Genomic DNA, 20,668 nt, shown 5'->3' with positions numbered 1-20,668 from the left:
GAAGTAATTTTATAGCTGATATAAAACACATTCTTCCAAAAACTATGGAGGACTTACTAAAATTTTACACCATCCTTAATCATCAGGGCAAATGTAAAAATCTAAACATACAGGGCAAGAGGGGCTTTAGGGTAGTATCTGTCAGAACACTGGACATCAATGGCCAGAAGAACAAAATATGAACTGACATCTTGCGGGGCAGAACATTATGATGTACCCCTGCCTGCCATCAAAGTAAGAGCCATCATCATTCAAAATGAGAACCATGTTTTATATATAAGAGCCATGAATTCATGTAAGCCATGTCAAACTTGACATGTATCAGCATTTCAAGGACAATTGGAAGACCATTTCTACAGGTAACCACCAAGAAGGATCATTGGAGCCAATTCCCAGGCTCCAGAAATAAATGGTATCACCAAATATAGACAAAAACAAGCAAACAAAATGACCTGATTCAAGATAAACAAAGGACTTGAAATAAAGCTGTTCAGCTGGGCGCAGTGGCTCACACCTGTAATCCCAGCACTTTGGGAGGCTGAGGCGGGCAGATCACCTGAGGTCGGGAGTTTGAGACCAGCCTGACCAACATGGAGAAACCCTGTCTCTGCTAAAAATACAAAAATTAGCCAGGCGTGGTGGCACATGCCTGTAATCCCAGCTACTCAGGAAGCTGAGGCAGGAGAATCGCTTGAACCCGGGAAGCGGAGGTTGCGGTAAGCCGACATCATGCCACTGAACTCCAGCCTGGGCAATAAGAGTGAAACTCTGTCTCAAAAAAATAAATTAATTAATAAATTAATTAACAAAGTTGTTCAAAGAAGATATATAAAAGACAATTATGTACACGAAATGATGCTCACCATCATTGGTCATTAAGGAAATGTAAATCAAAACCACAATGAAATTACAATTCACACCCATTAGCATGGCTGTTATACAGCCAATGTGGGAGAGGATGGAAGAAATCACAACCCTTGTACATTGCTGGGGAGAATGTTAAATACTGTAGTCACTGTGTAAAACAGTATAAGTATTCCTGAAAAAGGTGAACTTAGAATTTCTCTGTAAGCCAGCCATTCAACTCCTAAGTATACATCCAAAGAAATAGAAATGAGAAACACACACAGACACACGTACCCCCATTTCATGGCAGCCTTATTCACAATTCCCAAAACAGTATTGTGGATATAACCCACATGTTCATCAGCCTCTGAGTGAAGAAGCAAAGTGTGGTTTACCCACAAAATAGAATATTCAGGCATAAAAAACTGAACCACTGGTACATTCTGCGACATGGAAGAACCTTGAAAACATTTTGCTAAGTGAAATAAGTCAGACACATAAGGAGAAATATTGTAGACTTTTACTTATGAAGTACCTAGAATAGTCAAATTCAAGGAGCAAGAAAGTAGAAGAGAGATTATCAGGGCTTGACAATAAGGCAGAATGAGTTCTTTTATTTACTGGGTAATGAGTTTCTGTGTGGCATGATGAAAAGTTCTGGAGATAGCTGCGGTGGTCACACTACATCATAAATGTATTTAATGCTACTGAATTGCATACGCGGTAGCTCATGCCTGCAATCCCAGCACTTCGGGAGGCCGAGGTGGGCAGATCACGAGGTCAGGAGATTGAGACCATCCTGGCCAACATGGTGAAACCCCATCTCTACTAAAAATACAAAATTAGCTGGGCATGGTGGTGGGCGCCTGTAATCCCAGCTACTTGGGAGGCTGAGGCAGGAGAATTGCTTGAACCTGGGAGGCGGAAGTTGCAGTAAGTCGAGATGGCGCCACTGTACTCCAGCCTGGTGACGGAGTGAGACTCCCTCTAAAAAAAAAAATTCAATGGCAAATTGTATGTTACTATGTGTTACTTCAACACAATTTATAAACGAAAGACGACACAATTCCAGTTATTAGAGAGGAACATAACTATATCTGGGATGAAAACATACACTGGATAGGACTGTGCATATTGGTGTCTACCTGTAGCTACTCTGGAGTCTGAGGTGGCAAGATCACTTGAACCTAGGAATTAAAATCCAACTGTGGCAACATAGCCAGACCCCACCTCTAAAGAGAATAATAATAAAATAATAATAATACACTGGCTGAAGCCACACATGGTGGCTCATTCCTGTAGTTCCAGCTACTTGGGAGGATGCTGTGGGAGGATCCCTTCAGGCCAGGAGTTCAAGACCTGCCTGGGCCACATAGTGAGACCTTGTCTCTAAATAAATTTTAAAACGTAGTACAGTGTGCTGTTGCATGCCTGTTGTCCCAGCAATTTGAAGGCTGAAGTGGGAGGATCACCTGAGCCCAGGAACTTGATGCTTCAGTGAGCCATTATCACACCACTGGGTATACCAACCTGGGTGAGAAAGCAAGACCATGACACAAAAAAAAAAAAAAGGAAGAGAGAGAGAGAGAGAATAGCGGTAGAAAATATTTAAAATGAAACACCCACCAAAAAAATAAGTGACCAAAAACTATGAACAGAACATCAATGAACTGTGTGGTGGTGACTACACAGCTACAAGTAAATTTTTTTTTTTTTTTTTGAGATGAACTCTCACTCTGTCACACAGGCTGGAACGCAGTGGCGTGATCTTGGCTCACTGCAACCTCTGCCTTCTGAGTTCAAGCAATTCTCTGCCTCAGCCTCCTGAGTAGCTGGGATTACAGGTGCCCACCACCACACCTGGCTAATTTTTGTATTTTTGGTAGAGACAGGGTTTCACCATCTTGGCCAGGCTGGTCTTAAACTCTTGACCTCATGATCCACCTGCCTTGGCCTCCCAAAGTGCTGGAATTACAGGCGTGAGCCACCACACCTGATCAACAAGTAACTTTGAAAAAACAATCAGAGGCTGGGTGTGGTAGCTTACGCCTGTAATTCCAGCACTTTGGGAGGCCAAGGCAGGTGTATCACCTGAGGTCAGGAGATCGAGACCAGCCTGACTGACATGGTTAAACCCCATCTCTACTAAAAATACAAAATTAGCTGGGTGTGGTGGCACATGCCTGTAATCCCAGCTATTTGGGAGGCTGAGGCAGAAGAATCGCTTGAACCCAGGAGGTGGAGGTTGCAGTGAGCTAAGATTGCACCATTGCACTCCAGCCTGGGCAACGAGAGCGAAACTCTGTCTCAAAAAAAAAAAAAATTAGAATATCAATAAGTTGTGTGATGGGACAACTACAAAGACTCCTGAAAAAGCAGGAGGAAACATAGAATAAAAACTTCTGTTAAAAAAAAAAAATCAGCCACGGCCAGGTGCAGTGGCGCATGCCTCTAATCCCAGCACTTTGGGAGGCCAAGGATAACAGATCACTTTAGGCCAGGAGTTCAATACCAGCTTGGCCAACATGGCGAAACCCCATCTCTACTAAAAAATACAAAAATTAGCCAGGTGTGGTGGCGTATGCCTGTAATCCCAGCTACTCCGGAGGCTGAGGCACGAGAATCTCTTAAACCTGAGATATGGAGGCTGCCAGTGAGCTGAGATTGTGCCACTGTACTCCAGCCTGGGTGACAGAATGAGACCCTGTCTCAAAAATAAATAAATAAATAAAAAATAAACAAAAATAAATCAGCCATACATTTTCCAAATTAGACGAAAACTATGAACCTTGAAATACAAAAAGCTCAACAAACCACAAGCACAAAATGTATGAAAAAATCTACACCAAGGCACATCATCATCAAACTGCTGAGAGTCAGGGATAATGAAAAATTTTTAAAACCACTGGAGAAAAACAGACACCTTAACCACAGAGATGCACAAATTGATTACATACTTATTATCAGAAACAATGCAGTCGGGCACGGTGGCTCAAGCCTGTAATCCCAGCACTTTGGGAGGCCGAGACGGGCGGATCACGAGGTCAGTAGATCGAGAGCATCCTGGCTAACACGGTGTAAACCCCGTCTCTACTAAAAATACAAAAAACTAGCCGGGCGAGGTGACAGGCACCTGTAGTCCCAGCTACTCGGGAGGCTGAGGCAGGAGAATGGCTTCAACCCGGGAGGCGGAGCTTGCAGTGAGCTGAGATCCGGCCACTGCACTCCAGCCTGGGAGACAGAGCGAGACTCTGTCTCAAAAAAAAAAAAAAAAAAAGAAACAATGCAAACTAGAAGACAATGGAGAAAAATGTTTAAGAAACTAAAAAACCAAATATGCCAACCAAGAATTCTATGTTCAGCAAATACCTTTCCAAATAAAGGGAAAATAAATACTTTATTCAGTCATGGTAACAGTGTTTGTAATCAGCATACTTGCTGATTGTCAATTGAATTCCCGGGGCAGAAGAAAAATGTTACCAGATGGAAATCTGTGAAGAATGAAAAGCACCAGAAATGCTAACTACTTGAGTAGATACAAAGGAGTTTTTACTATTGTCTATTTTTAAAATAAAAGATCATTGAATCTGCAAAAAAAAAAAAAAAAAAAAAAACTAAAGTTGGGGGTAAGAAAATGAAAGACAAATAGCAATTTATTATGGCGTTACACAATCAGTATGGAAAGGAGCTGCAATCGGCAAACAAACAGCCAAACAATTCTAAGCAAAACAAACGCACAACAAAAAAACTGGAGGACTTAATAAAGCTGAATCAAGATAACGTGGCTTTGGCACAAAGACAGGTGAATACATTGATGGAATAGAATAATCATACCATACTATACTCACACATGTGATCCAGTGGTTTAGGATAAAGATTCAATATAATATTGTAGAGTTACACTATGAATTATGAATCTATTTAAAAGAGGTACGTGTGTATGTATATGAAATGTTAAATGAAAATAGCAAGGTGTGTAGTAACATGTATGCAAATGATCCCATCTTATGTGAATTCTAGTTTGAATCAACACCAAGAAGTGGTCTGGCTGGGCGCAGTGGTTCACGCCTGTGATTCCAGCACTTTGGGAGGCCGAGGTGGGTGGATCACCTGAGGCCGGGAGTTCGAGACCAGCCTGGCCAACATAGAGAAACTCCGTCTCTACTAAAAATACAAAAAAATTAGCTAGGCATGGTGGCATGTGCCTGTAATTCCAGCCACTCGGGAGACTGAGGCAGGAGAATTGCTTGAACCCGGGAGGTGGAGGTTGCTGTGAGCCAAGATGACGCCACTGCACTTCAGCCTGGGCAACAAGAGCAAAACTCCCTCTCAAAAAAAAAAAAAAAGAAGGGGTCTCACAGAAGGGCAGTTGCAGTGATTACACCTGGCAGTTTCAAGGGTAACACTGCCCCCTAGGCAACATCTTACCATTTATTTGGAGTACATTTCAATATAAGGTATTCTCATGAATACTTTCATGAAACAGCTCTCCAAGGCCCGCAGTGACCAAGCGCTTGCCAAACTCTACAGTTAACCTGCATTCCTTATCTTATTCAAACGCTCAGTGACCTGTGACACAGTTGATCACTATCCCCAGCTTGAAATGCCTTCTGCAAGCTTCCAGGAGAGGACACCCACCTATTCTCCCTCCCACCTCACTGGCCTGCCCAGTCTTTTGCAGGCTCTTCCTCTTGCTACACTCAGAGGTGGACAGCCTCTGGTCTCCTTCTGAACCCTTTACTTCAGCTATATTTTGTCCTTCACCCTGAAACCAGGTGACCTCTTCTGGAACCAGGGCTTTAAATGGTCTCCATATGCTAAGGACTTTGTTTTTTTTTTTTTTTTGAGATGGAGTCTCGCTTTGTGGCCCAGGCTGGAGTGCAGTGGCATGATCTCGGCTCACTGCAAGCTCTGCCTCCTGGGTTCACGCCATTCTCCTGCCTCAGCCTCCTGAGTAGCTGGCACTACAGGTGCCCGCCACCTCGCCCGGCTAATTTTTTGGTATTTTTAGTAGAGATGGGATTTCACTGTATTAGCCAGGATGGTCTCGATCTCCTAACCTCGTGATCTGCCCACCTCGGCCTCCCAAAGTGCTGGGATTACAGGCGTGAACCACCGCGCCCGGCCGCTAAGGACTTTCAAAGTGGCGTTCAGAACTTTCTCTCAGGTTCCAGACTCCTAGGCCTGCACAACACCTCCCTCGTTTGGCTCGAACTTATTATGGTCAGACATAAACATAACCCTTGACTTCCCCTCCAGTAATCTTCCTTGAGTCTTCCTCCTCAGAGTCAGAGGCAGCATTCAGGGGCTCTGGAAAATAAAATTTATCCTTGACTCTCCTTCACTACATCAGAAGTCCTGTAAAACCTATCTTTGCCTGTTTAATTCTGATTCTTTTTTTTTTTTTTAAACGGAGTCTCGCTCTGTCACCCAGGCTGGAGTGCAGTGGCACGATCTCGGCTCACTGCAATCTCCGCCTCCGGGGTTCACACCATTCTCCTGCCTCAGCCTCCTGAGTACCTGGGACTACAGGCATCCACCACCATGCCCGGCTAGTATTTTGAATTTTTAGTAGAGACGGGTTTCACCGTGTTGGCCAGGCTGGTCTCGATCTCCTGACCTCGTGATCCGCCTGTCTCAGCCTCCCAAAGTGCTGGGATTACAGGCGTGAGCCACCGTGCCCGGCCATAGTGGTGTATATATTTATGAGTCACATGAGAGATTCTGAAACAGGCATGCAAAGTCCAATAACCACATTATGGGGAATGGTGTATCCATCAACTCAAGTATTTATCCTTTGGGTTACAAACAATCCAATTTTATGCTATTAATTATTTTAAAGTGTATAACCAGATTATTGTTAACTATACTCATCCTGTTATGTTATCAAATAGTAGGTATTACTTAATCTTTCTATTTTTGTGCCCATTAACCATCCCCACCTCTCCATCACCACCCCACTACTCTTCCCAGCCTCTAGTAACCATCCTTCTACTTTCTATCTCCACGAGTTCAATTGTTTTGAATTTTAGATCCACAAATAAGTGAGAATATGCAATGTTTGTATTTTTGTGTCTGGCTTATTTCATGTAACATAATGATCTCCAGTCACATCCATCTGTTGCAAATGACAGGATCTCATTCTGTTTTTAAGGGAAAATAAATTTATTAAGAAAGTAAAGGAATAAAACAATGGCCACTCCATAGGAAGAGCAGTCTCATTCTTTTTTATGGTTGAAAAATACTCCATTGGCCGGGCGCGGTGGCTCAAGCCTGTGATCCCAGCACTTTGGGAGGCCGAGGCGGGCGGATCACAAGGTCAGGAGATCGAGACCATCCTGGCTAACACGGTGAAACCCCGTCTCTACTAAAAAATACAAAAAACTAGCCGGGCGAGGTGGCGGGCGCCTGTAGTCCCAGCTACTCGGGAGGCTGAGGCAGGAGAATGGCGTGAACCCGGGAGGCGGAGCTTGCAGTGAGCTGAGATCTGGCCAGTGCACTCCAGCTTGGGTGACAGAGCGAGACTCCGTCTCAAAAAAAAAAAAAAAAAAAAAAAGAAAAATACTCCATTGTGTATGTATATCGTATTTTCTTTTTTTTTTTTTTTTTTTTTTTTTTTTTTTTTTTTGAGGCGGAGTCTTGCTCTGTCGCCCAGGCTGGAGTGCAGTGGCCGGATCTCAGCTCACTGCAAGCTCCGTCTCCCGGGTTCCCGCCATTCTCCTGCCTCAGCCTCCCAAGTAGCTGGGACTACAGGCGCCCGCCACCTCGCCCGGCTAGTTTTTTTGTATATTTAGTAGAGACGGGGTTTCACTGTGTTCGCCAGGATGGTCTCGATCTCCTGACCTTGTGATCCGCCCGTCTCGGCCTCCCAAAGTGCTGGGATTACAGGCTTGAGCCACCGCGCCCAGCCCGTATTTTCTTTATCTATTCATCTGTTTATGGACACTTAGGTTCCAAATATTAGCTATTATGAACAGTGCTGCAACAAACATGAGAGTGCAGATGTCTCTTGAATATACTGATTTCCTTTCTTTTGGGTATATACCCAGCAGTGGGATTGCTGGATCATATAGTAGCTCTATTTTTCATTTTTTGAGGAACCTCAAAAATGTTCTCCATAGTGGTTGTACTAATTTACATTCCCACCAACAGTCCATGATGTTTCCCTTTTCTACATCCTCTCTATCATTTCTTATTGCTTGTCTTATTATTGCTTTTTTTTAATTTATTTTTTTTGAGATAGAGTCTCACCCTGTCGCCCAGGCTGGAGTGCAGTGGCACGATCTTGGCTCACTGTGAGCTCCGCCTCCGGGGTTCACAGCATTCTCCTGCCTCGGCCTCCTGAGTAGCTGGGACTACAGGCACCCACCACCACGCCTGGCTAATTTTTTGTATTTTAAGTAGAGACGGGTTTCACCGTGTTAGCCAGGATGATTTCTCGATCTGATTTCATGATCCCAAAATGCTGGGATTACAGGCGTAGACCACCACACCTGGCTTGTCTTTTGAACATAAGCCATTTTAACTGGAGTGAGATGATATCACACTGTAGTTTTGATTTGGATTTCTCTAAAGATCAATGTTGTTGAGCACCTTTTCATATGCCTATTTACCATTTGTATGTCTTCTTTCGAAAATGTCAGGCTGGGCACGGTGGCTCACACCTGTAATCCTAGCACTTTGGGAGGCCTAGGTGGGTGGATCACCTGAGATCAGGAGTTCAAGACCAGCCTGACCAATATGGTGAAACCCCGTCTCTACTATATATGTTGGCATACAGAAATGCTACTGACTTCTGTATGTTGATTTTTTTATCCCACAACTTTACTAAATGTGTTCACAGTTCTGACAGTTTTTTGTAGTCTTTGGGTTTTTTGAAATATAAGAACATATCATCTGCAAACAAAGATAACTGGATTTCTTCTTTCCAATTTGGATGCCCTTGATTTCTTTCTTTCTGTCTTTCTTGTTGTCTGCTCCAGCTAAGACTTTCAGTAGTTTGTTGAATAACAGCAATGAAAGTGGGCATCTTTGTCATGTTCTAGATCTTAGAGAAGACTCAGTTTTTCCCCCATTCAGTATGATACTAGCTGTGGGTCTGTCATATACGGCTTTTATTATGTTGAGCTATGTTCCTTCTATACCGAATGTTTTGAGGGCTTTTATCATTAAGGGATATGTAATTTTATCAAATGCTTTTTCAGTGTCAGTTGAAATGATTATTTGTTTTTTTTGTCCTGCATTCTGTTGGTATGATGTATCCCATTGATTGATTTCAGTATGTCAAACCAAACTTGCACCCCAAGGATAAATCTCACTTGGTCATGATGAATAATCTTTTTCATGTATTGTAGAATTCAGTTTGCTAGTATTTTATTGAGGATTTTTGCAGCAATCTCATCAGAGATATTGACCTATAGTTTCTTTTTCTGATGTTTTTTCTAGTTTTTGTCTCAGAGTAATACTGGCCTTATGGGATGGACTTGGAAGAATTTCCTTCATCTCTATTTTTTTTTTTTTTTTGGAAATAGTTTGAGTATGATTGATATTAGTTCTTCTTTAAATGTTTGGTAGAATTCACCAGCGGAACCACTGGCTTTGTTTTCCTGGGAGAATTTTTATTACAGCTTCGATCTCATTACTTGTTATTGGTTTGTTAAGGTTTTGGGTTTCTTCATGGTTCAATCTTGGTAGGTTGTATGTGTCTAGGAATTTGTCCATTTCTTCTAGATTTTCCAATTTATTGGCATGTAGTTGCTATAGTAGCCACTAATGATCCTTTGAGTATCTGTGGTATCAGTTGTAATGTCTCCTTTTTCGTATCTTATTTTATTTATTTGGATCTTCTCTCTTTTTTCTTAGTCTGGCTAAAAATTTGTCAATTTTGTTTAACTTCTCAAAAAACTAACATTTTGTTTTATTGATCTTTTGTGCTGTTTTCATTTCAATTTCATTTATTTCTGCTTTGGTATTTATTATTTATTTTGCTCTACTGATTTTGGATTTGGTTTGCTCTTGCTTTTCTAGTTCGTTAAGATGCATTTTATTTATTTGAAGTTTCTCTTTTTTGACTTATAGCTTATAAACTTATAGCTATAAACTTCTCTGTCAGTACTGCTTTTGCCATATCTTATAGGTTTTGGTATGTTGTATTTCCATTAGGACTTTTTTCTAGAAAGTTTTCAAATTTTCTTCTTAAAGTCTTTTTTGACTCACTGATCATTCAGGAACATATTCTTAATTTCCATTTATTTGTATAGTCTCCAAAATGCCTCATTATTGATTTTTAGTTTTATTCCATTGTGGCCAGAGAAGATGTTTGATACTATTTAAATTTTTTGAATGTTTTAAGACTTGTTTTTTGACCTAACATATGGTCTATTTTTTTTAGAATACTCCATATGCTGAGGGAAATAATGTGTATTCTGCAGCCATTTGATGAAATGTTCTGTAAACATCTATTAGGTCCATTTGGTCTACAGTGCAGACTAATTCTGATGTTTCTTTGTGCATTTTCTGTTTAGAAGATCAGTCCAATATTGAAAGTGAGAAGTTGAAGTCTCCACTATTGTTGTATTGGTGTCTATCTCTCTCTTTAACTCTAATAATATTTGCCTTATATATCTGGGTGCTCCAGTGTTGGGTGCATATGTATTTAAAATTGTTATATCCTCTTGATAAATTGATCCCTTTATCATTATATCATAATCTTCTTTGTCTCTTGTTACAGTTTTTGTCTTTAAATCTATTTTATCTGATATAAGTATATCTACTCCTGTTCTTTTTTTGCTTCCATTGGCATGTCATATCTATCTTTTTCCATCACTTGATTTTCAGTCTATATGTGTCTTTATAGGTGAAGCATGTTTCTTGTAGGCAACAGATCATTGAATTTTGCTTTTTTATCCATTTAGTCAGTCTATGTCTTTTTATTGGAGAATTTAGTCCATTAACATTCAATGTTATTTTTTATAAGTAAGGACTTACTCCTATTTTTTCATTTGTTTTCTAGTCTTCTCTTTCTTCTTTCCTTTCTTCCTGTCTTCCTTTTTGTGAAGGTAATTTTTTTCTAATGGTAGAATTTAATTTCTTGCTTTTTGTTTTTTATATATCTGTTTTACATTTTTCAAAATTTAAGGTTACCATTAGGCTTGCAAACCCTATCTTAGAACCCATTATTTTAAACTGATGACAACTTAACCGTGATTGTGTAAACAAACAAGAGAAACTTGAAAACTCTACACTTTGTCCCTAAAACTTTTTGTTGTTTCTATTTATATCTACTGTACTGTCCATGTCTTAAAAAATTATAGTTATTATTTTTTGAATGATTCATCTTTTAGTTTTTCTGCTTAAGATTCGGTCACACACCACAATTACAGTATTATAATACTAACATTTTGTGTTTTTCTATGTACTTACTACTACCAGGGACTTTTTTTTTTACCTTCAGAGGATTTCTTATTGCTCATTAACATCCTTTTCTTTCTAACTGAAAAACTCCCTTTAGTATTTCTGGTGGGACAGTCTGGTGTTCATGAAATCCCTTAGCTTTTTTTTTTTTTTTTTTTTGAGACGGAGTCTCGCTCTGTCACTCGGACTGGAGTGCAGTGGCCGGATCTCAGCTCACTGCAAGCTCCGCCTCCCGGGTTTATGCCATTCTCCTGCCTCAGCCTCCCGAGTAGCTGGGACTACAGGCGCCAGCCACCTCACCCGGCTAGCTTTTTGTATTTTTTAGTAGAGACGGGGTTTCACCGTGTTAGCCAGGATGGTCTCGAACTCCTGACCTCATGATCCGCCCGTCTTGGTCTCCCAAAGTGCTGGGATTACAGGCTTGAGCCACCGCGCCCGGCCTCCCTTAGCTTTTGTTTGTCTTGGAAAGCCTTTATTTCTCCTTCATGTTTGAAGGATATTTTTACCAGATATACTACTTTAGGGTAGAAGTGTTTTCCTTCAGCACATTTAAAATATGGCCATGCCACTGTCTCCTGCCCTGTAAGTTTTCCCTTAAAAAGTCCTCTGCCAGACATTGGAATTCCATCGTGTTTCATTTGTTTCTTTTCTCTTGATGCTTTTAGGATCCTTTCTTTATACTTGACCTTTGGGAGTTTGATTATTAGATGCCTTGAGGTATTCTTCCTTGGGCTAAATCTGCTTGGTGTTCTACAACCTTCTTGTACTTGGATATTGATACCTTTCTCTAGGTTTGGGAAGTTCTCTGTTATTATCTCTTCGAATACACTTTCTACCCCTATCTCTTTCTCAACCTCCTCTTTAAGGCTAATAACTCCTAGATTTGCCTTTTTGAGGCCATTTCCTAGATCTCATAGGTGTGCTTCATTCTTTTTTATTCTTTCGTTTGTCTCCTCTGACAATATTTTCAAATAGCCTATCTTCAAACTCACTAATTCTTTCTTCTGCTTGATTAATTCTGCTGTTAAGAGGCTATGATACATTCTTCAATATGTCAATTGCATTTTTCAGCTCAAGATTTCTGCTTGATTCTTTTTAATTATTTTAATCTTCAGCTCAAGATTCCTGCTTGATTCTTTTTTTTTTTTTTCAAAACAGAGTCTCACTCTGTTGCTCAGGCTGGAGTGCAGTGGCATGATCCTGGCTCACTGCAACCTCTGCCTCCCAGGTTCAAGCAATTCTCCTGCCTCAGCCTCCCAAGTAGCTGGGATTACAGGCACACGCCACCACACCTGGGTAATTTTTGTATTTTCAGTAGAGACGGGGTTTCACCATGTTGGCCAGGCTGGTCTTGAACTCCTCACCTCAGGTGATCCGTCTGCCTTGGCTTCCCAAAGTTCTGGCATTACAGTGAGCCACTGTGCCTGGCCTGCTTGATTCTTTTTAATTATTTCAATATTTTTGTTAAATTCACCTCATAGGGTTCTGAATTCCCTCTTTGTGTTATTTTGATTTCACTGTGTTCCTTAAAACAGCTACTTTGAATTCTCTCTCTGAAAGGTCACATATTTCTGTGTCTCTAGGATTGGCCCCTGATGTCTTATTTAGTTCACTTGGTAAGGTCATGGTCATGTTTTCCTGGATGGTTTTTTGTTTTGTTTTGTTTTGAGATGGAGTCTTGCTCTGTTGCCAGATTGGAGTGCAGTGGGGTGATCTCGGCTCATTGCAACCTCCGCCTCCCAGGTTCAAGCAATTCTCCTGCCTCAGCCTCCTGAGTAGCTGGGATTACAGGTGCATGCCACCACGACCGTCTAATTTTTGTATTTTTAGTAGAGACTGAGTTTCGGCCGGGCGCGGTGGCTCAAGCCTGTAATCCCAGCACTTTGGGAGGCCGAGACGGGTGGATCACGAGGTCAGGAGATCGAGACCATCCTGGCTAACACGGTGAAACCCCGTCTCTACTAAAAAAAAATACAAAAAATTAGCCGGGCGAGGTGGCGGGCGCCTGTAGTCCCAGCTACTCGGGAGGCTGAGGCAGGAGAATGGCGTGAACCCGGGAGGCGGAGCTTGCAGTGAGCTGAGATCTGGCCACAGCACTCCAGCCTGGGCGGCAGAGCGAGACTCCGTCTCAAAAAAAAAAAAAAAAAAAAAAAAAAAAAAAAAAAAAAAAGAGACTGAGTTCACCATGTTGGCCAGGCTGGTCTTGAACTCCTGACCTCATGATCTGCCCACCTCGGCCTCCCAAAGTGCTGGGATTACAGGCATGAGCCACCGTGCCTGGCTCCCGGATGGTCTTGATGCTTGTGGATGTTCATTGCTGTCTGGGCGTTGAAGCACTAGATATTTATTGTAGTCTTTGCAGTCTGGGCTTGTTTGGACCCGTCCTTTTGGGAAGGCTTTCTAGGTATTCAAAGGGACTTGGCTGTTTTTGTCTAAACTATTTCTGCTTTGTGGGGTACTCCAAGCCTAGTTATACCTGGTTTTTGCAGACTCACAGTGGTACCACCTTGCTGGTCTTAGATAAGATCCAGATGAATTCCCTGGATTACCAGGCAGGGTCTTTTGTTCTCTTCCCTTACTTTCTCCCAAATAAATGGAGTCTCTTTGTGCTGAGATGATTGCAGCTGGGGGTGGGGTGACACAAGTGCCTCATGTTCGCCAGCACTGGGACTGCGTTGGGTCACATCTGAAGCCAGCACAGCACTGAGTCTCACCCAAAGCCCACTGTAACCTCTACCTGGCTAAAGCCTATGTTTGCTCAAGGCCCTAGGGATCTGCAGTCAGCAGACAGGGAAGCCAGGCAGGTTTGTGTCCTTTCCTTCAGGGCACCAAGTTCCCCCAGTCCCTGACTCGGTCCAGAGATGGCATACAGGAGCCAGGGACTGGAGTCAAAAATCTTAGAAACCTACCTGATGCCCTATTCTACTGTGGCTAAGCTGGCACTCAAACCATGAGACAAAGTCTTCCCACTCTTCTCTCCCCTTTCCACAGGCAGAGAAGCCTCTCCCACCATGGTCACCAACATCACAACCCATGGGTAATCTTGCCAGGCTGCTACTGATATTCACTTAAGACCTAAGGGTTCTTCAGTCAGCCTATGGCGAATGCTGCCAGCCTGGAACTCACCCTTCAGAGCAGTGGACTCCCCTCTGGCTCAGGGTAAGTCAAGACATGCCATGCAAGAGCCCAGGCCTGGTATTGGAGACCCCAGGAGCCCGCTTGGTGTTCTACCCCACTATGGCTGAGCTGGTACCTAAGGTGCAGGTCTAAGTACCTTCTACTTTTCTGTTTTTCTCAACAGAAAGATTATCTTACTGTATTTCCCAGAGCTGGGAATGTGCTGGGTCTCACCTGAAGCCAGCACACCTCAGAGTCTCGTCCAGGCCCACAGCATACTACCCGGGTGTTACTACTGGTGGTTCAGGGCTCAAGCGTTCTTTAGACAGCAGGTGATGAATCTTGCCAGGTCAAGGTCCTTCCCTTCAAGGCAGTGGGTTCACATCTGACCAAGGGTGTGTCTAGATATGTTGCCCAGGAGACAGGGCCTGGAAAGGGGCTCTGCTGACTCTGCCCAGTTCCCTATTGTACTGTGCCTGAGGTGGTACCCAAGATGCAAGACAAAGTCCTCTTTAGTCTTCCCTCTCCTCTCCTCAAATTGAAGGGAGGACTCACTTTTGTTGCTGTGAGCTGTGCTGCCTGAGGTTGGGGGACAGGTGGTGCAAGCACTCCCTTAGCCACCCAGCTGATGTCTCACTAGGTCATGAGCCCCTCCCCACTCATGTCCACTGGCTCTGAGCCCAGCACAGCACTAGGACTTGCCTAGGAATTGCAGTCGTTATTGCCTAACCTGCCTTTTAAGTTTATTCAGAACCTCAGAGCCCTTTAGGCCACAGTGACGAGGCTTGCAAAAACTCAAGTTCCAACTGCTGGGATGAGTAATTCCCCTCTGGCTAGGGTTGGTCTGAATGCTCCCTCTGTGGGTGGGCATCAGCTATTTAGCCTGGTTTTGCTTTCCATTGTGACAGGACAGCACTGAGTCAAATGCAGGGTCTCCTAATTACTGCATCTCCTTCACCAAGCACACAGATTCTCCAAGGCACATGGCCACTGCCAGGGGATGGGGGAGGGGTGATGACAGCGATTCAAGACTGCTTTTCTAATTTCTTCAGTTCCACTTTCAGTGATACGAAGTTAAAAACAGGTGCTGTGGTTGCTCACCTGATTTTTTTGTTCTTAGGAAGGTGATTTTTGTGTGTGCGTAAACAGTTGTTACATTTGATGTTCCAGTAGGGGGCACATTTAGTGAAGGTTTCTATTCGGCCATCTTGCTCCATCCTCCCTCTGGTTTTACCATTTTGCATTCTCACCAGTAGCACACAAGAGTTTTGGTTAATTCACATAGTTGCCAGCATTTGTTATTTTGTTTTTCTTAGGTAGTGGCAAAATAATGAAGGTGAGGGTGTATGGATGTCATTGCGGTTTTGATTTGCATTTCCCTAACCATGAGTGATGTTGAACTTCTTTACGTGATTATCACCTATTTGTATATTTCATTAGAGGAATGTCTATTCAATTCCCTAACACATTTTTCAATGTAATTGTATTTTACCCAGCATGCACTGCTGAAACAAAATACCAACTATTGAGGGTATTAACCCACTAACTTTTTTTTTTTTTTTTTTTTGAGATGGAGTCTTGCTCTGTTGCCCAGGCTGGAGTGCAGTGGCACAATCTCGGTTCACTGCAACCTCTTCCTCCTAGGTTCATGGCATTCTCCTGCCTCAGCCTCCCGAGTAGCTGGGACTATAGGCGCCTGCCACCACGCCCAGCTAAATTTTTGTATTTGTAGTAGAGACAGGGTCTCACCATGTTAGCCAGGATGGTCTCGATCTTCTGACCTCATGATCCGCCTTCCCCGGCCTCCCGAAGTGCTGGGATTACAGGCGTGAGCCACTGTGCCCGGCCGACTGAACCCACTAACTTTTAATTCTCACTGTACAAGATGCTATTAAGTAAGTCCAAGGTCAAAGTAGTGGCAGATTCAGTGCCTGGTAAGGGTCTGCTTCATGGTACAAGCAAGGCTGTCATCTCATTGAATTCTCACATGGTGAAGAGCAAAAGAAAGCTACTTAGGGAAACGTATAAGCCCATTCATAAAGGACTACCCTCATGATCTCATCTAATTCTAACTACTTCCCTGAGATCCCATATCTTCATTCCATACATTAGGAAGTAGGGCTTCAGTATTTGAATTTCAGGAGACAAACTCAGTAACTTTCTACCCTGCCTTCCCAAATTTATATCCCTACATGTAAAATACATTTATTTCATTTCAACAGCATCAAAAGTCTTGAGTCAGTCCACAATGAGCTGTAAAGCCTAAACTCAAACTCAATTAAATATCAACTGAATCAGATATGGGTGAGAGTTGAGGTAACATTCATCCTGAGGCAACATTCTTTTCCAAATGTGAGCCTTAGGAAACAAACAGGTTGTGTGGCCTAGTGTTGAGACAGGCTTAGGAAAACACTTCTATTTCAAATAAGAGAAATATGAGAGGAGGAAGTGGTGACAGTTCCCAAGCAAGACAAAACCTGGAAGGTAACTTTCATATAAGAATAATCTTCTTTGACTCAATATTCTGGATAAGAAATTGGTGGGAAAGGCTGTCTGACATGATCGAGGATGACACTGAAAAATTTACACAAAAGCAAAGACAAATGTTTACTAACAAGAAACTCAAAAGATCTGCTGAAATCCTCTACGATGGCAACAATAATGACATTATGATGATACAGAAGATTTAGGAGGTGTAGAGCCATTGATTGGGACCTGAAAACATTGCAGCAGTTTTTCAACAGGCAGAGGTGTTAAAGATATTACCCTCAAGTAAGACCCCTCAGTGGAGCAAAGTCTCCACCTCATCGGAGTAATCACAACATGCCTACAAACACATTTGATGACGCAAGGAAATAAAGGAATAAGATTCCTATAACAATGTTTCTAACTAAGCATTTGCAAATATGAAGACTGAACCCTCAGTACTTACAGATCTTCAGCCCTCAAGCCAAACAGATCCTGACTGTATTATTTAGCCTCCTCCAAAGAGTCAACAACTGCAGTCAGAACCTTGTCCTTGTAACACTGATGATTGTTCTAATGTTCTTTTTTTTTTTTTTTTTTTTTTTTTTTTTTTTTTTGAGACGGAGTCTTGCTCTGTCGCCTGGGCTGGAGTGCAGTGGCCGGATCTTAGCTCACTGCAAGCTCTGCCTCCCGGGTTTACGCCATTCTCCTGCCTCAGCCTCCCGAGTAGCTGGGACTACAGGCGCCAGCCGCCTCGCCCGGCTAGCTTTTTGTATTTTTTAGTAGAGACGGGGTTTCACCGTGTTAGCCAGGATGGTCTCAAACTCCTGACCTCGTGATCCGCCCGTCTCGGCCTCCCAAAGTGCTGGGATTACAGGCTTGAGCCACCGCGCCCGGCCTGATTGTTCTAATGTTCTGTCAGAAGATTCCATTTAACCTGATCTCTCACTACAATACCACATGTCTAGTGACCTCAACAAATCACAATGTTAGGCACCATACAGTGATCATCATCACTGTCATTATACCTGGGTAATCAAGAGAGACAAACTAGGATTTTGCTGAATATTAACATACTATTTCAGGTTAATTCTCAAAAGGAATCTGTGTGTATTGAAGGAAATTGTAACTTTCTGGCTGATATGTACTATTTAGGGAGACTTGTGATGGTTGCTCCTCTACTGAATAAGTATAGACTTTTTCTCACTATAATTCCCTAAACAATATAACTATTTTTTTTTTTTTTTTTTTTTTTTTTTTGAGGCGGAGTCTCGCTCTGTCGCCCGGACTGGAGTGCAGTGGCCAGATCTCAGCTCACTGCAAGCTCCGCCTCCTGGGTTTCCGCCATTCTCCTGCCTCAGCCTCCCAAGTAGCTGGGACTACAGGCGCCCGCCACCTCGCCCGGCTAGTTTTTGTATTTTTAGTAGAGACGGGGTTTCACCGTATTAGCCAGGATGGTCTCGATCTCCTGACCTCGTGATCCGCCCGTCTCGGCCTCCCAAAGTGCTGGGATTACAGGCTTGAGCCACCGCGCCCGGCCACAATATAACTATTTACATAGTATTTACAATGCATGAATTATTATAAATAATCTAAAAATGATTTACAGTGTACAGGAGGATGTGCATGGGTTACATGCAAATATATCATTTTTATTTTTATTTTTTTATCTTATTTTTTATTTTTATTATTATTTTTTTCTGAGATGGAGTCTCGCTGTATTATCCAGGCTGGAGTGCAGTGGTGCGATCTTGGCTCACTGCAAGCTCTGCCTCCCGGGTTCACGCCATTCTCCTGCCTCAGCCTCCCGAGTAGCTGGGACTACAGGCGCCCGCCACCTCGCCCGGCTAGTTTTTCGTATTTTTTTTTTTTAGTAGAGACAGGGTTTCACCGTGTTAGCCAGGATGGTCTTGATCTCCTGATCTCGTGATCCGCCCGTCTCGGCCTCCCAAAGTGCTGGGATTACAGGCTTCAGCCACCACGCCCGGCCTTTTAATGATTTCAGAAAGAACATACATCCCTAAAGGCTTTCCCACATCTACATTTACAGGGTTTCTCCCCAATGTGCGTCCTTTTATGGCTTTGTAGAAAACTGGAAGAATCAAGGGCTTGCTCACATACCTTGCATTTCTGAGCTCCATCTCCAGTGTGTGTTTTCACGTGTCTTTGAAAGCTTGTACATGAAAGAATGCTTTCCCACATTGCTTGCATTGTTAGGGTTTCTTCTCAGTGTGCGTTCTTTCATGTCTTTGAACTAAACTGAGATAATGAAAGCTTTTCCCACATATCTTACATTTATGATTTCTGTTTCCAGTGTATGTTCTCGTGTATCTTTGAAAGCCTCTGAGATGATAAAATGCTTTTACACATTGCTGACATTCATAGGGTTGTTTTCCAGTATGAGTCTTTTCATGTATTTGACTGTAACAGGAACAACTGAAGGCTTTCCCACATTGTTTGCATTTATAATGTTTCTCTCCAGGGTAAGTTCTTTCATGTATTTGAAACGGTCTGTGAAAATTGAAGCCTTTCCCACATATCTTACATTTATGAGGCCTACCTCCACTATGCAAAGCTTCTGAGATGATTAAGTGCTTTCTCACATTCCTTTTAGTCACTAAGTTTCTTTCCAGGGTTAGGCCTTTAGTGTATTCAAAGGAAGTGGCAGTAACTGGAGGCTTTCTCACATTGTTTATGTGTACGTGGCTTCTCTCCATATTCCTGATACTTATATGGCTTGTGTTGAGCATGAGCTCTATGGTAGTAATTACAATGAATGACCCATGCTGACTTCTCCACACACGCTGCTTTCACGTGGTTTTGCTCAAGGGAGACTTTTTTTTTTTTTTTTTAATGGAGTTTCTTTCTTGTTGCCCAGGCTGGAGTGCAATGGCCAATCTTGGCTCACTGCAACCTCCGCTTCCCGGGTTCAAGTGATTCTCCTGCCTCAGCCTCCCGCGTAGCTGGGATTACAGGCATGTGCCACCGTGCCCAGCTAATTTTGTACTTTTAGTAGAGACGGGGTTTCTCCATGTTGGTCAGGCTGGTCTGGAACTCCCGACCTCAGGTGATCCACTCGCCTCGGCATTATTTTCAGGGCTGGTAGATCTTGAGGCTTGGTTAAACAGAAAGAAAAGGGTAAAGCAGAGCTTTAAGCAGCTGGGCTAAGGATTCAAGGAATTCTCCAGCTCAGATCCATCCACAGAGACTGAGAGAGGTCAATTTTTTGCTTGTTTCATTTTTTCTTTTTCTTTTGTTCCTGGCATTGTCAGAACACTGGGTGAATATAAGCTAAAGGAACAGAGACTTCAGTGACTACACTGGACAAGCAATACGGTCTCTGTAAATACACTTTTGAAAGTTACCAAACAAATAAACAATTACAGCCTTCAGCAGACATAAATAGCATAAAAAGGAAGGGGGAGAATTTGATTTACAGAGTTACTCTTATTATAATATTCAAATGTCTATTTTCAACCTTTATTTTAGGTTCCAGGGTACATAGGCAGTTTTTTTTATAGATAAACTTGTGTCATGGGAGTTCGGTGTACAGATTATTCCATCACCCGGGTACTAAGCATGATACCTGATAGTTATTTTTTTCTGATCCTTTTCCTCCCCCCACCCTTAAGTAGGCCCCAGTGTCTGTTGTTTCTCTCTTTGTGTTCACATATTCCCATGATGTAACTCCCACTTATAAGTGAGAACATGTGATATTTGGTTTTCTGTTCCTGTGTTAGTTAAGGATAATAGGCCGGGCACGGTGGCTCAAGCCTGTAATCCCAGCACTTTGGGAGGCCGAGACGGGCGGATCACGAGGTCAGGA

General features: G+C 42.7%; 1 protein-coding gene across 1 annotated transcript in view; it reads right to left on the bottom strand.

Moving 5' to 3' along the window:
• The window catches only part of ZNF823 (zinc finger protein 823), a 41,444-nt gene extending 24,055 nt beyond the window's left edge, over positions 1-17,389 (bottom strand). Inside the window, exon 1 of the mRNA XM_033196943.1 lies at positions 17,309-17,389. The gene's annotated coding sequence lies outside the window, so the exon portion shown is untranslated. The remainder of the gene's footprint in view (positions 1-17,308) is intronic.
• Positions 17,390-20,668: the final 3,279 nt, after the last annotated feature.

Source organism: Trachypithecus francoisi, unplaced genomic scaffold (genome assembly GCF_009764315.1).
Source record: "Trachypithecus francoisi isolate TF-2019V2 unplaced genomic scaffold, Tfra_2.0 Lachesis_group5, whole genome shotgun sequence".
Taxonomy (NCBI): domain Eukaryota; kingdom Metazoa; phylum Chordata; class Mammalia; order Primates; family Cercopithecidae; genus Trachypithecus; species Trachypithecus francoisi.
This window is presented reverse-complemented; position numbering and strand designations above follow the sequence as displayed.